This window comes from Aquarana catesbeiana, linkage group LG07, assembly GCF_042186555.1.
Source record: "Aquarana catesbeiana isolate 2022-GZ linkage group LG07, ASM4218655v1, whole genome shotgun sequence".
NCBI lineage: Eukaryota > Metazoa > Chordata > Amphibia > Anura > Ranidae > Aquarana > Aquarana catesbeiana.
In genome coordinates this window covers 268727045-268742521 of record NC_133330.1, presented here as the reverse complement: position 1 = coordinate 268742521, position 15477 = coordinate 268727045, and the positions used below count along the sequence as shown (strand labels likewise).

General features: G+C 41.9%; 1 protein-coding gene across 2 annotated transcripts in view; it reads right to left on the bottom strand.

Moving 5' to 3' along the window:
- Nucleotides 1-15477, bottom strand: part of LOC141103574 (protein FAM163A-like) — a 120540-nt gene that overhangs the window by 53425 nt on the left and 51638 nt on the right. Inside the window, exon 2 of one of the 2 annotated variants that reach the window (XM_073593315.1) lies at nt 13147-13278. The exons of the other annotated variant lie outside the window; for it this stretch is intronic. The gene's annotated coding sequence lies outside the window, so the exon portion shown is untranslated. The remainder of the gene's footprint in view (nt 1-13146; nt 13279-15477) is intronic. 2 annotated transcript variants of the gene reach the window in all.

The window sequence follows — 15477 nt, the reverse complement described above, 5'->3', positions numbered from 1 at the left end:
TATTTAAAAAACAAAAAAAAATACAATAATATGCGATAATATGTGAAACAGTGATAACAGTGATAAAAGTGCTTGAATCAAAAGCAGATATTCATCTGCACTTTTATCCCTGTTTCACATATTATCAGATATTATAAATGTATATATATTTATATATATATATATATATATATATATATATATATATATATATATATATTTTTTTTTTTTTTTTTTCCGGGATAGTAATTTATGCATATTTGTCTATTTTTGTTTATTTTTGCTGTTTAGCTTCTTGAATTAGTGCACTTTATCACTGTTTCCTTTATTACTGCAAATTTTGTTTTGTGTTTTTTTTTTAAATTAGGGAAAGGCATTCATGAATATTTTTTAGCTGCTTAGCTTCTTGAATTAGCGCACTTCATCACTGTTTCACATATTATCGCATATTATTGCATTTTTGGGTTTTTTTCTTTTCTTAAATGAGGGATAGTCATTCATGCATGTTTGTTTATTTTTGCTGCATAGCTTCTTCAATTAGTGCACTTTATCATTGTTTCACAACATTATCACATTTAACTGCATTATTTATTTATTTATTTTTAAATTAAGGATAGTCATTCTTGCATATATATTGATCTATTTTTGCTGCATAGCTTCTTGATTTAGCGCACCATTTTTTATTATTATTACATATACACAAATACACAGGACATCCCATGAGGGGAATCGTTGGGTTTTCAGATCAAGGGGCAACAGATGCATAAATACAGAGATTGCAGAGAATAGCCAGCCAGGAATAAAGCTACAGAAGATGTCAACAGAATGTAAGAGGGAAATGGAGACGTTGCACACAATGTAGGAGACAAATCTAGCCATTTATAGACCAAGCCCAATACAGCACAATAGAGGAACCAGTAGTGAGGGAACCCTCCGCTCATCTCTCTGCTTTACTGTCAGGGATATAAGGCTGCCTACACCAGAAAGGTCATGTGACCTGAGACCTCTGTAGCATGAGGTGAGCCTCATAGATGGTGACAAAAGTATCCACCTTTTCCTATTTCCCATGAAAGGGATCTCTCTGTATACATCTGTATATATCTCTCTGTATACAGCACAATTCATGGGTCTCTCTGTATACAGTACAGTACTTGGATCTCTTTACAACACAGTACAGTCATCTTTCTATTTACAATGCATGACTCTCTATATACACCCCCTATAGCTTGTGGTATTCTGCATTGTTACTGTTTTGCTGGGATTTTTAGTCCTCTTTAAAGTTTCTATTTCCACCTCTCGTTAAATACACACATTTTTTGCTAAATCTCAGCATATGAAGAAGGAAAAATAAAACATTCCAAATTGTGCTCCACCAATGGGATATTCAGGTTACTTCTTGATTTCTACCTCTCTAAACTCCATATCAGATCTCATGGTTACCACTTACCTGCACACCACTCCCAAAGTGATTCTATGGCTGCCCCAACACCAATTAAAGAAAAACCTTATATACAGCAATAATACAAATTCATAAAAAGTAGTAATAATAAAATTCAGCGCTGACTAGTAAATGGACACAACAAGATAAATGCAAGCAGGCACTAAGGTCAATTCAAAAAATACCTCAAAAGCATAAATAATATAAGAAGTGCTGCGCAAATAAAAAAGTCCTTAAATCGACATATGAAAAATGTAGTGACAGGATCAGAAGACAGGGACCACCAGTGACAATATGCACGCTGAGATCAATATCTGGATAGTGACTATTATCCCTCCACCGGGCATGGATGGCCCCTCACCTCAGATATTCGACCTGAAACAGGTCACACCGCTTAAAAACATAGATGGATCAATCTGTATGGTTGGTGATTCCTCCTTCACTTCCCAGCACTCAGTACAGTAACGAATGGTACATATAAAATAAAAGGCAAAACATAGTGCTCTCCGTAGCTAGTTTATTGAATAGTAGAATAGTAGAAAAGCAAGTAGATAAAACACTCACAGAGACCGGCACTCCGATCCGAGTGCCGGCTGACAGGCTTGTGATCGTGTCTAACGAATGACCGCGGGTGACGTCATGCGCTCCTTCGCGTACGGGGGAAGGAGCGCATGACGTCACCCGCGGTCATTCGTTAGACACGATCACAAGCCTGTCAGCCGGCACTCGGATCGGAGTGCCGGTCTCTGTGAGTGTTTTATCTACTTGCTTTTCTACTATTCTACTATTCAATAAACTAGCTACGGAGAGCACTATGTTTTGCCTTTTATTTTATATGTACCATTCGTTACTGTACTGAGTGCTGGGAAGTGAAGGAGGAATCACCAACCATACAGATTGATCCATCTATGTTTTTTTTTTTTTTTTTTAATAAATTTTTATTAAAGGAAATAAGTACAAAAATAAACAGTTATGTCACAAACTGAGTACAAACATTATGAAGAAGCAAAGTCATTTTCAATACTCGGAAATTTACAATGAGTTTCCAGAAGCCAGAGAAACATTAACCAGTTCTGTGTATTCAAAAAGGAGGGTGAGAATTAATGTAGTGGTTAAGTAGAAAAGAGGCTTCTTTCAATGTAAACATAGAACTCAAAATATAAGGTCAAGGTGAAAAATCTTGCTTCAGTTAGAAAAGAAAAAAAAAAAATGATAACGCAAGCAGAAAACATGGAATACATAAAATTAGATAGTAGAAGAGAAAATAAAAAGAGAGAAAAGGGATAGTGAATAGAATAGAAAGTAAGATGGGAAGGGAGAGGGTAAGGGGGGGGGGGGGGGAGTGCTGGCATTCATGTACAAAATGTTGAGTTATCAAAATTTTTTGGGTAGTGATGTATAAATAATAAATTTATGAGATTTGCACTATGATATCCTTATATAAGGGGGTGGACTGAAATATTATCCAAGGAGCCCAAGTGGCTGAGTGTTTTTCTGAAGTGCCTTTGATGTTATGAGTAATGCTCTCCATTAGTTGAACTTCATCAACCTTCTGCAGCCAGGACCTAATAGGCGGAATTGTCGCTTGGCCCCAAAAGGCGGGTATTAAGGCTTTGGCTGTGTTCAAAAGGTGAGGAATGAGTGAACGTTTATATGAGCCTATGGAAGTTTTAGAGGCATGGAAAAGGATAGTCCATGGGTCCATGGGTAGGTTGACCTCCGAAATCTGTGAGATCAAATTGCAGATGGCTATCCAATAGGGGCGAATGAGTGGGCAAAACCACCAGATATGTGCATGAGTGGCTTTGTTCCCACAGTTCCTCCAGCACGATGGGGAACTGGCAGGGAACATTTGGTGAAGTCTAACGGGGGTGTAATGCCACCTAGTGAGTAGTTTATAATTGACCTCTGCCATTTTAGAAGCAAGGGAGGAGGTGTGGGCCAGTTGTAAGATCCTATCCTTTAGATTGTCTGAAATGGGAGAATCCAGATCAGCCTCCCACTTCGCCAGGAAGGGTGGGAACCCAGGGTTTTGGAGGGCAACAATAGCTCTATAAAATAGAGAAATGCTATGTAAGGGAGGGTCTTTTGGGTAGAATATTTCTTCTATTCGATTTAGGTCTTGCAAACTTCTAAGTGGGTGGGGGAGAGAGCTCAAGAAACATTGCAATTGATGGTATCTCCATTTGTCGAGAAACGAGGCAGGTTTGGGGTCAATAATCAAATGTAATGGTTTTAGTGTGTTGCCACGGAGGACATGATGTAGTAAGAGAGGTTCTCTCGGTCTCCAAGATTGGAAACCGGTATCTAATAAGCCTGGTAGAAAATATTTTGATTAAGGAGAGGTGTTAAAGGAGAGTTATACCCCCATGAGAATTTTTTATGTAGGGCGTCCCATATATCTAGTGAGGATATAGTGAGTGTTGAGGTGGATCGGTCAAGATTTCTGTAGGAGCGGGGTATCCAAGGGACCACTGAGAGATCAGCGCCGCTCAAAAGGTATTCAAGTTGAACCCATAATTTTGAGTCAAGGGCATACTTCCAATCGGCCACCCTAGAAAGTACAACCGCCTGATAATATGCCTTAAAATTAGGTAGTGCCAATCCCCCGGATACCTTGGGGCGAAATAATATTTCTCTAGATATCCTGGGGTGACTGTTCCTCCAAACAAACCGGGAGATCATAGTTTGTAAAATAGTAAAGAACCCCGCTGGAACCCCTAGTGGGAGCATTTGGAAAAGAAAGAGTATGCGGGGCAATATGTTCATTTTAATAATATTTACTTTACCTAACCAGGTGTGAGATAAACTAGACCATTTTCGTAAATCTTCCCTAATCCTGTTAAGCAGGGGGATGTAGTTATGCCGGAAAAGGGAATGGAGATTGGGGGTGAGATAGATACCTAGATATTTCATATGTTTTGGTTCCCATTTAAAGGGAAAGAGAGGTTTCAGGGAAGTCACCTCGGATTGGGGGAAGTTAATGTTCAAAATTTCCGACTTGGATAGGTTAATTTTGAAGTTAGAGATTGACTGAAAGGTGGAGAATGCCGACATTAGGTTAGGTATTGAGATGCGGGGTTGCTGAATAAAAAATAGTATGTCTTCAGCATATGCTGCGTATTTATGGGAGCTTTTACCAACTCGAATGCCCCGAATATCAATATTGTTCCTAATTGTCGCTAAAAAAGGTTCCAAGGTAATAGCAAAAAGGAGGGGGGACAGGGGGCATCCCTGTCTTGTACCATTATGTAAAGCAAAAGAGTCGCTCAACGTCCCATTAATTCTGATTTGTGCTGTGGGGTTAGAGTATAGGGATAAAATACGGTAGAACATCTTAGGACCCAATCCGAAATGTCTCAATGTCATTCTAAGATAGTCCCAATCCACCCTATCAAACGCTTTTTCAGCATCAGTAGAAAGGAGTAGGGTGGGCTGGGCGCTTCTCTGAACATACTGAATTAGGGAAATCGCTCTGAGGGAATTGTCTTTTGCTTCTCTATTGGGAATGAAACCTGATTGGTCTTTGGAGATCCAGTTTGGCAGTAGGGGGAGTAAGCGATTTGCCATTACTTTGGCAAATAATTTAATATCAGTATTTATTAATGAAATTGGCCTATAACTATTACAGAGGGTAGGGTCTTTATCAGGTTTGGGAATGACAGTAATGTGAGTGGAGAGGGATTCTGGGCGTAAGCCTGAGGACTGAGAAACTGAATTTGCATAAGCTGTGAGACGGGGAAGCAGAATATCACTAAATGTCTTGTAGTATAGAATAGTGAACCCGTCTGGTCCGGGTGCTTTTCCAGAGGGAGTAGACTTCAGAGCAGCTTGAAATTCCTCTACCGAGAAGTCTGCCTCCAATTCTTTAAAGATGGATGCAGGTAATTTAGGTAGTTTAGCTTCTTTCAAATAGGAGAGCATGCGACTACGTCTCTCTTTCTGAGACAAGGAGGACAAATCATTTTTGACGCAGTATAGATCTGCATAGAACTCCTTGAAAGCCTTAGCAATGTCTGGGGTTGCATGAGCGAGCTCTCCTGATGATAGTTTAATTTTGGGAATGAAGGAGTGCATTTGTTTAGCTTTTAATGACCTAGCCAATACCCTACTTGGTTTGTTTCCCCATTCATAGTACTTCTGTGATAGGCGTTGGAATTTTCTCTTAGTGTCTAAATTAAGAAGAGACTTCAATTCCTCACGTTTAAGTGTGAGGGATTGGAGGTGCTCACTATGGAGAGAGAGTTTATGTTGCTTGTCTAGAGCCGCTATTTGTTGTAAGACCTGCTCGAGTCGCTGACCATGCTCCCTTTTCAATCTAGCCCCAAGTTCGATAAACCGTCCTCTAATAGTGACCTTATGAGCCTCCCAGACAATGGATGGAGAGGTATCGGAGGGTTTGTTTTCCTTGAAATATTGTGAAAGATGAGAGGACATTATGGAAACCTCGGCTTCGTTAGTAAGAAGGGAGTCGTTGAGTTTCCAGTTATTAGCGCGGCGTGCTAGGGAAGGCATAGTCAGCGTAATCGAGACAGGTGCATGGTCTGAGATAGTTGTGGTACCTATGTGAGCAGACTGTAAAAGGGGGAGGTGAAAGTGATCCAGGAATATATTGTCAATTCTGGAGTACGAGTGATGTGTTGTGGAGAAATGTGAGAAATCTCTCTCTTTGGGATGAAGGAGGCGCCAGACATCCATTAGTTGGAGGTCCAAAAGTCTCTTTTTGACAAATTTCAGGCGTTTAAAAGAAATATTAGATCTTCCTTGGGACGTGTCTATTATTGGGTCTAGGGACATGTTGATATCACCTGCTAAAATGGTAAGACCTTTGGCAAAATGTGATAATTTGGTTAGGATTTTTGAAAAAAAGGTAGGTTGATTTTGGTTTGGGCAATAAACGTTTGCGAGGGTGCATTGGGTATTACCGATGAAACCCCGGAGAAAAAGGAAGCGGCCCGAGTCATCAGCTAGCATGTCAGACAAAAGAAAGGACACGCTTCTGCTAAACCCAATGGCCACTCCCTTAGCTTTGTTAGTGTCAGATAAGCTATAGTACCATTGTGGAAAATGGGGTGAGGTCAGTTTAACCGTTGTTGTATGGGTTAGATGTGTTTCCTGAAGAAAAGCAATAGAACATGCGGCTTGTTTTAGTTCACGGACTGTTTGGTGCCGTTTGGCTGCGACGTTAAGACCTCTAACATTGTATGATAGAAGTTTCAATGTAGTCATTGTTACATCTAGGTAGGATCTTTCAGCCTATGCTTCCATGTATGCCAGCAGGGGAAAGGGAGGGGGGGAAGGAAGAGGGAGAAGAGAGTGAAGTAAAGAATAGGAAAAAAGAGAAGAAGGAAAAAATGAACACATAAAGAAATCATACACATGAATTAAAGAACTTTTGGGAAACGTATGAATAACACGCAGAAATCTGCAGTGTTCCCATTGGGGAAGGAGAGAACGAGCGACCATCCGAAACCTTAAACAAGGATTGGATAAAATAACTTTTAGGGTCGCACGCATTCGCCAACCCCAGAAGGAGGGGGGGGACCGGATTATGTCGTAGGGGAGGAGCAATATAAGAAACGCGCCCCAACAACACACGGCCCGTAATAGATAATCAACTTGTAATTAAAGATAAATAATTAGTTCCAGCTAAATAAAAATAAGAAGTTATGTGGGCAGGAACAGAAATCAACTTAAACAATGAAATTCCTACTGGGCAGCATAAGTTGTAGACCATTACTAATGCGGCAACAAAACAACAATAAAAACATAAAAGAAAAAGCAGTGGTCTAACTAGTCATAAGTCAGAGTTTACCAAAAATAGTCAGGTAAGTGTACGTAAATTTTGCATCTGAAATCTGACTTGGCTCCAATTTTCTGTAGGAAAGTAAGCATCTGTACTGGTGGAATGTGGTTGAATGAAAAAAAAACAAAGGAACAAGTTTGCGCAATTCAACCATCCTTTTGTGCAGAGCCTGGGAGAGAGGAGCGACTTGCCTTTGAAGGGGTTTTTCTCCAAACTGAATCTGCAAGATTTGAAAATTTAGGAATGGAGTCCTGCCAACCTGGGAGTTCCAAGGGCGGAAGATCGAGAGCTTGCAAGAAGGTTTTGAGTTCCTCCGGGAACCTTAATGTGTGGGATCGGCCATTTTTTGTAGCAATCAGGCAGGCTGGGAAGCCCCATCTGTATGTGATCCCATCCGTACGCAAAAGGTCAAGGAGCGGCTTTAGAGCTCTGCGACGATCTAAGGTATCTTTGGAGATGTCTGGGAATACGGTGATGGTTGCCCCGTCGAAGTCTATGCTTGGCAGGCCCCGCATCTTCATCATAATTGCATTTTTATCTTCAAAGTAATGCAAGCGACAGATAACGTCTCTAGGTTGTTCAGAGTTAGCACTGCGGGGTCTCAGAGCCCGGTGAACCCGGTCAAAGCGGAGTGGTGCGGTGACAGGATTACCCATAATGGTGTTGAAAATGCCCCGTATTGATGGTTCTAGGTCACTATCTCTAGTGGCCTCAGGTAGGCCTCTGACCCGTATGTTGTTCTACGCAATCGTTGTTCTACGATTGCGGTTCTCGAGGTCTTCGAGCTTGTATAAGGAGGCCCGATGAGCAAATGCTAGCTGGGTAACAGTGCCCTGCAGTTCTTTAATGGCTAGAGCTTGTGAGTCTTGCCGTTGCTCCGTCTCCTCTACTCTGACCAAGATGTGAGACATGTCCGTTCTAACTGCAGTTATCTCTTTTTTAATAGACTTTTCCAAGTTATGAAACATGCCTGCAAGTTCTTTTTTAAGACCGCTCATCAGCGTAGACATTTCGGAGCCAGCGGGGGAACCAGGGTCATCCATGAGGTCCGAGCAGTATGAGGAGGCCGGAGAGCTTCCCCTCACAGAGGCAACGTGAGATGAGGGAGAGGTTCGGGCCTGATTGCCACGTGCGTTAGCCAAATATTGTTGAATAGAGCCTGCAGATATTGAATTAGACAGTGATCTCTTACCAGATCTTTTACCTGCTGCAGAGCGTGATTTAGTTGATTTGGAAGGCATAGCTGGAACTAATAGGCCGGTGGTCGTGCGGGGCACCTCTCACTTACATTTGCTCAGTGTCAGTTATACTTCCAACACAATATGGTAGTTTGTAGAGACCTTCGCAAAAAACAAAAGAAAAAAGAAAGTTGCGGGTATTGAAAGTCCCACCTCAGCCACAGAGAGAGGGGAGATCTGACTGAAGCTGAGTCTAGTTGAACAGATGCATGGGCTGCAATGAGCAAGTGGAGGCACAGATGTGGGTAGGGAGCAGTTGGAGTACAAAGATGGCCGCCGACCTCCGGAGGTAGGCCGGAGCCGCGGACTTTCCTGACGGTCCAGGCCGGCCAGGTGGGCACCGATAGCGCGGAGACCTCGGGCGGCTTCGTTTGGGCCAAATTACAAGATTTTAATTAGTTAGAGCAGTCTCTGTACTGATGGGAGGTTGGCCGAGTGGTAAATGGTAGGGAATCACGGTACTCACCGCTGTTTAGAAGGTATGATAGGTCGGGGCGGTAGGCCGCAGGATGGCGTCAAACCCCCGGAGGTCGGCGTGTCAGAAGAGGGATCTCCGGGTAGTGGTTACTGGTTACTGGAGCGGGGGGATCTCGAGTGCGGACGGCCACGCAGCCAGGGATCCGTGCAGGAGCCTCTCGGAGGTCTCCGGAACAGAGCAGCAGGAAAGCGGGAGGCTCCGAGTCTCAGATAGGCCCCAAGATGGCGGCGGGCGTCCGAGGCTCGGACTGAATTGTAGGCCCCGAGCCGCTTCTAAGTGCCAAGTGGGTAAAATATTCCCCAGGGGCCGTAGCAAAGTGTGTCCAGATGCTCCTGAGACTTAAAAAGTGCTCCAATGTGTTGAGGAGGGGTAGGGATGGCGTTGGATGTAGGCAGCCTAGACGGAGCTAGAGCAACACACGTCCTCCCTGTTGAACGTCCGGACACGCCCCCCCTCCATCTATGTTTTTAAGCGGTGTGACCTGTTTCAGGTCGAATATCTGAGGTGAGGGGCCATCCATGCCCGGTGGAGGGATAATAGTCACTATCCAGATATTGATCTCAGCATGCATATTGTCACTGGTGGTCCCTGTCTTCTGATCCTGTCACTACATTTTTCATATGTCGATTTAAGGACTTTTTTATTTGCGCAGCACTTCTTATATTATTAATAATACAAATTCAGCCACAGTGGCACTTGTGGTGGGTTAACTATTAAACAACATAACTGAACTAGAACTTGCAGCCGACTTGCAGAATGTTTACATAGAAAGTTGATCTGGAGTCATGCAGTTCAGACTTGCTGCAATTGTGCAACAAACTTGTGAAGCCTGGCAAGAGCTTAGCTAGTCATTTTCAAACTTGCAGCACAATTACTTGCTATCTGGGAGCGGGTACTCGGAAAATAGGAGGAGCCAGGAGCATTGACAAGGGACCCCAGAAGAGCAGGATTGGGGCTGCTCTGTGCAAAACCAATGCACAGAGCTTGTACAGTGCATCCGGAAAGTATTCAAGCACTTAACTTTTTCCACATTTTGTTATGTTACAGCCTTATTCCAAAATGAATTAAATTCATTATTTTCCTCAAAATTCTACAAATAATAACCCATAATGACAACATGAAAGAAGTTTGTTTGAAATCTTTGCGAACTTATTAAAAATAAAAAACAAAAAAAATTACATGTACTGTACATAAGCAGTCACAGCCTTTGCTCAATATTTTGTTAAAGCACTTTTGGCACCAATTAGGCCTCATGTACACTGCTGCTGGTAAATGAACGTTCAGAGGCAGTTGGCTGCTTTTTTCAGCTGCCCCTGAACTCATCCAATGTAATCTATTGTGTACATGTACACAGGTTCATTTAATGTCGTTTTTAGGCTGTTGATTTTCGAGGCCTTTTTTGGAAAGCAAAAAAATGAGTTCAGACGCTGAGTTTAGAGGCATTTCAAGCGCCAAACGCTTCTAAACGCGGCTAAATGCGGTAACTCACATTTAGCTGCATTTCGTTTACAGGTGTTTTTCATTTTTGGCTATTTTGAAAAAAAAAATAAATTTTTTTTCAAACACTTCTAAATGCAAACGTGGCTAAATGCGGCATGTAAACACAGAAAAACGGACGTTTTAAACGTGGGTTACTATCAGTCAAGTTAAATCGTTCAGGAGAGGTTGTAAAAACGTCCCGTGTACATTCAGCCTTACAGCCTCAAGTCTTTTTGAGTATGATGCTACAAGCTTGGCATACCTATTTTTGGGTAGTTTCTGACATTCTTCTTTGCAGGACCTCTCAAGTTCCATCAGGTTGGATGGGGAAAATAGGTGCACAGCCATTTTCAGATCTCCCCAGAGATGTTCAATCAGGTTCAAGTCTGGTCTCTGGCGCCGGCTGGAAGGTCACAGATTCGTCCTACTGGTAACCGCAGCAGCGATGAGAGGTGACACGAACGTGTCGCTCCGCGCTACGCGACATTTCGTAATAGAGTTACGTCGTCCAGCGCTCCAGACATTTTCAGGCGCTTACTTTATACCATCTACTTTTCATGATCATATCCACTCTGCTGCGGGTTGGTGCCCTATTACCGGTCAGTTGGAATTCCTTCACTACGGTATCAAGGTCTCTGATGTGCCATCAAACTCCAAGGCTTCTGGTTTTATGGTTGTGATCCAGATTATCATCCTTCTAAACAGCTCTCTCTGATCCTCTGTAGCGGGGGATCACAAGTTTCTGGTAAGCGGCCATCGTTTACCTACGGTGTTGGATCAAGCACTCTTGTCTCTTCTTGGCAGGAATCATAGTTCACATGGACTTTTTTCTATCACATGATGATATATATTCACTTTATGCACATGGACTTTTGTCTAATTTTGTTATTATTTCACATTCAGCAATGTACATTTGATGAACTGTCACTTTATCAATATTTTTATATTTTGTGCTTAAATTGTTTATTCACACATTTTACAAATATCGTGGATTGGTGATCATATGCATGGTCACGAGTCCCTTGTAGCGCAATTCCATTTTTTTCCAAACTTTTTTCCACTGTGTTTATGTTACATAGAGGAATTGCAGCTTATTTATTTTATTTCTATACACTCCACTTAAGCGCAGTTTCTCTCCCCCTTTTTTCCTGTTAGAATATGAATCTTCGCCCCAGTCTGAGTCTCCCAGTTCCTGCTGTTGAAAAACATCCCCATAGCATGATGCTGCCACCACCATGCTTCACTGTAGGGATGGTATTGGCCAGGTGATGAGCGGTGCCTAGTTTCCTCCAGACATGATGCTTGCCATTCAGGCCAAAGAGTTTCAATCTTTGTTTGAGAATTTTGTTTCTCATGGTCTGAGAGTCCGGTGCTCCAGGTGGGCTATCATGTGCTTTTTACTGAGGAGTGGCTTCCACCTGACCACTCTACCATACAGGCCTGATTGGTAGAGTGTTGCAGAGATGGTTGTGCATCTGGAAGGTTCTCCTCTCTCCACAGAGAATTGCTGCAGCTCTGTCAGAGAGACCATTGGGTTCTTCGTCATCTCCCTGACCAAGGGCCATCTCCCCCGATTGCTCAGTTTGGCTGGGCGGCCCGCTCTAGGAAGAGTCCTGGTGCTTTCCAAACTTCTTCCATTTACAAATGATGGAGGCCACTCTGCTCATTGCTGCAGACATTTCTCTGTACCCTTCACTAGATCTGTGCCTCAATACAATCCTGTATTGGGGGTCTACAAACAATTCCTTGGATATCATCACTTGGTTTGTGCTGACATGCACTGTTAACTGTGGGACATTATATAGAAAGGTGTGTGCCTTTCAAAATCATGTCCAAGCAACTGAATTTACCACAGGTGGACTGCAATCAAGTTGTAGAAACATCTCAGGGATGATTAATGGACACAGAATGCACCTGAGCTTGATTTTGAGTGTCATGGCAAAGGCTATAAATACTTATGTACATGTGATTTTTTTTGTTTTTTATTTTTCATAAATTTGCAAAGATGTCAAACTTCTTTCACATTGTCATTATGGGGTATTGTTTAAAAAACAAATCCTTTACAATAGCTTTAAACTGAGAAATATATCTTAAGCTGGGTCTATTTTGATTGCCTCTCCCTTGTGCTCTTTGTCTGATTATAAAGTAACTGGGTAGCCTGACATTTTTGTTATAGATGGGAATAAATAATGATATAGAACATCAGCTAAAACCAACTGTCACACAGCCTAGGTTCACATTGGATCGATTTGTCATGCAATTTGAGAGATCAAATCACATGACAAGTCGCAGCCTATTGGAGGCAATGGCACTGTAATAATCGGTGCAACAACGATTTTGCGGCACCGCACCGATTTGCAAAAGTAGTTCCTGCACTACTTTTGCCGATTTCAGGTTCGACGTCAATAGACATCTGTGTATGAAGCCACGCAGATGTTTATCAAGTAGCACCTGAAATTGCACTGACCTTGCTACTTTGAAATCGCACTACTTCAAGTGAAGTAGCGCAATTTCAAAGTAGCATCAGTGTGAACCAGGGCTAAAAGATAGTGTTTTTAGTGTTGCTACTCGCTTTATTTATTTTACCCAGTCATGGTTGTATGAGCTCAGCAAAGAACAGCAAGAGCTCTTTATACTGGCCTTAAATATGTTAGTGCCATAAACAGTGTGTAATTATATTGTGCTGTAATAATGATACATGATAGCTGTTAGCAGAAATGAGTCATACCACAAGTACTGTAGGTCAAGGTAGTGCAGAAGCCTGGAAACCAGAAGGGTAAGATAGAGAAGAAATGCTGTCAGTCTGCCTTAGGTCACACAAACCGCAAATGAACTCAACCAGATATCCGGTCGTTTTATTCTGCAAAGACACAAGACAGGAGACAGGTGTTGGCAGAATGTAATACCAGACATACAGCATATATAATTATAAATACCTGTATTTATAAAAGCATACATAGAAAAAAATAATCACCTAAGATTGTACAGTGCCTTGCAAAAGTATTCACCCCCCTTGGCTTTTTACCTATTTTGTTACATTACAGCCCTTAGTTCAATGTTTTTTTAATCTGAATTATATGTGATGGATCAGAACACAATAGTCTAAGTTGGGGAAGTAAAATTAGAAAAATATATACATAAAACTATTTTTCAGAAATAAAAGACTGATAATTGGCATGTGCGTATATATTCACCCTCTTTGTTATGAAGCCCAAAAAAAGCTCTGGTGCAACCAATTACCTTCAGAAGTCACATAATTAGTGAAATGATGTCCACCTGTGTGCAATCATGACATGATGTCATTACATATACACACCTTTTTGAAAGGCCCCAGAGGCTGCAACACCTAAGCAAGAGGCACCACTAACCAAACACTGCCATGAAGACCAAGGAACTCTCCAAACAAGTAAGGGACAATGTTGTTGAGAAGTCAGGGTTAGGTTATAAAAAAATATCCAAAGCTTTGATGATCCCTAGGAGCACCATCAAATCTATCATAACCAAATTGAAAGAACATGGCGCAACAGCAAATCTGCCAAGAGACAGCTGCACACCAAAACTCATGGACCGGGCAAGGAGGGCATTAATCAGAGAGGCAGCACAGAGACCTAAGGTAACCCTGGAGGAGCTGCAGAGTTCCACAACAGAGACTGGAGTATCTGTACACAGGATGACAATAAGCCGTACGCTCCACAGAGTTGGGCTTTATGGCAGTGGCCAGAAGAAAGCCATTACTTTCAGCAAAAAACAAAATGGCACGTTTTGAGTTTGCGAAAAGGCATGTGGGAGACTCCGAAAATGTATGGAGGAAGGTGCACTGGTCTGATGAGACTAAAATTGAACTTTTTGGCCATCAAAGAAAACACTATGTCTGGCGCAAACCCAACACATAACATCACCCAAAGAACACCATCCCCACTGTGAAACTTGGTGGCAGCATCATGCTGTGGGGATGTTTTTAAACAGTCGGGACTGGGAAACTGGTCAAAGTTGAGGGAAAGATGGATGGTGCTAAATACAGGGATATTCTTGAGCAAACCTGTACCACTCTGTGTGTGATTTGAGGCTAGGATTGAGGTTCACCTTCCAGCAGGACAATGACCCCAAACACACTGCTAAAGCAACACTTGAGTGGTTTAAGGGGAAACATGTAAATGTGTTGGAATGGCCTAGTCAAAGTCCAGGCCTCAATTCAATATAAAATCTGTGGTCAGACTTAAAGATTGCTGTTCACAAGCGCAAACCATCCAACTTGAAGGAGCTGGAGCAGTTTTGCAAGGAGGAATGGGCAAAAATTCCAGTGGTAAGATGTGGCAAGCTCATGGAGACTTATCCAAAGCGACTTGGAGCTGTGACAGCCGCAAAAGGTGACTCTACAAAGTATTGACTTTAGGGGGGTGAATAGTTCTGCACATTGACTTTTTCTGTTATTTTGTCCTATTTGTTGTTTGCTTCACAATAATAATAAAAAAAAACATTTTCAAAGTTGTGGCCATGGTCTGTAAATTAAATGATGCAAATCCTCAAACAATCCATGTTAATTACAGGTTGTGAGACAACAACACACGAAAAATGCCAATGCACTTTTGCAAGGCACTGTATATAGCAAGCATAGCAACCAACTGTCCCTGATTTCGAGGGTCTCTCCCTCTTGCCCTCCTCCACATTTGTCTCTCATTTTGGTCTGATCTAAATAATTGTATATCAAATGCACTTTTTATCTTTCAAAAAGAGTTTCTCAGTGCTAAATCTTTCACCCAAATTCTAGATTGCTGCATTAGTAAATTTTAAAAGCCAGTATAAATGAATAGTGGAAAAAAAAGCACTTGTGGGTTTAACAAATCATTTTTTGTATAATTCTCCTTTAAGGGGGCGTGGCAGGGGATGTGCCCTATATCTACATACTTTTTCTAATACAGTGGGGATGGAAAGTATTCAGACCCCCTTACATTTTTCACTCTTTGTTATATTGCAGCCATTTGCTAAAATCATTTAAGTTCATTTTTTTCCTCATTAATGTACACACAGCACCCCATATTGACAGAAAAACACAGAATTG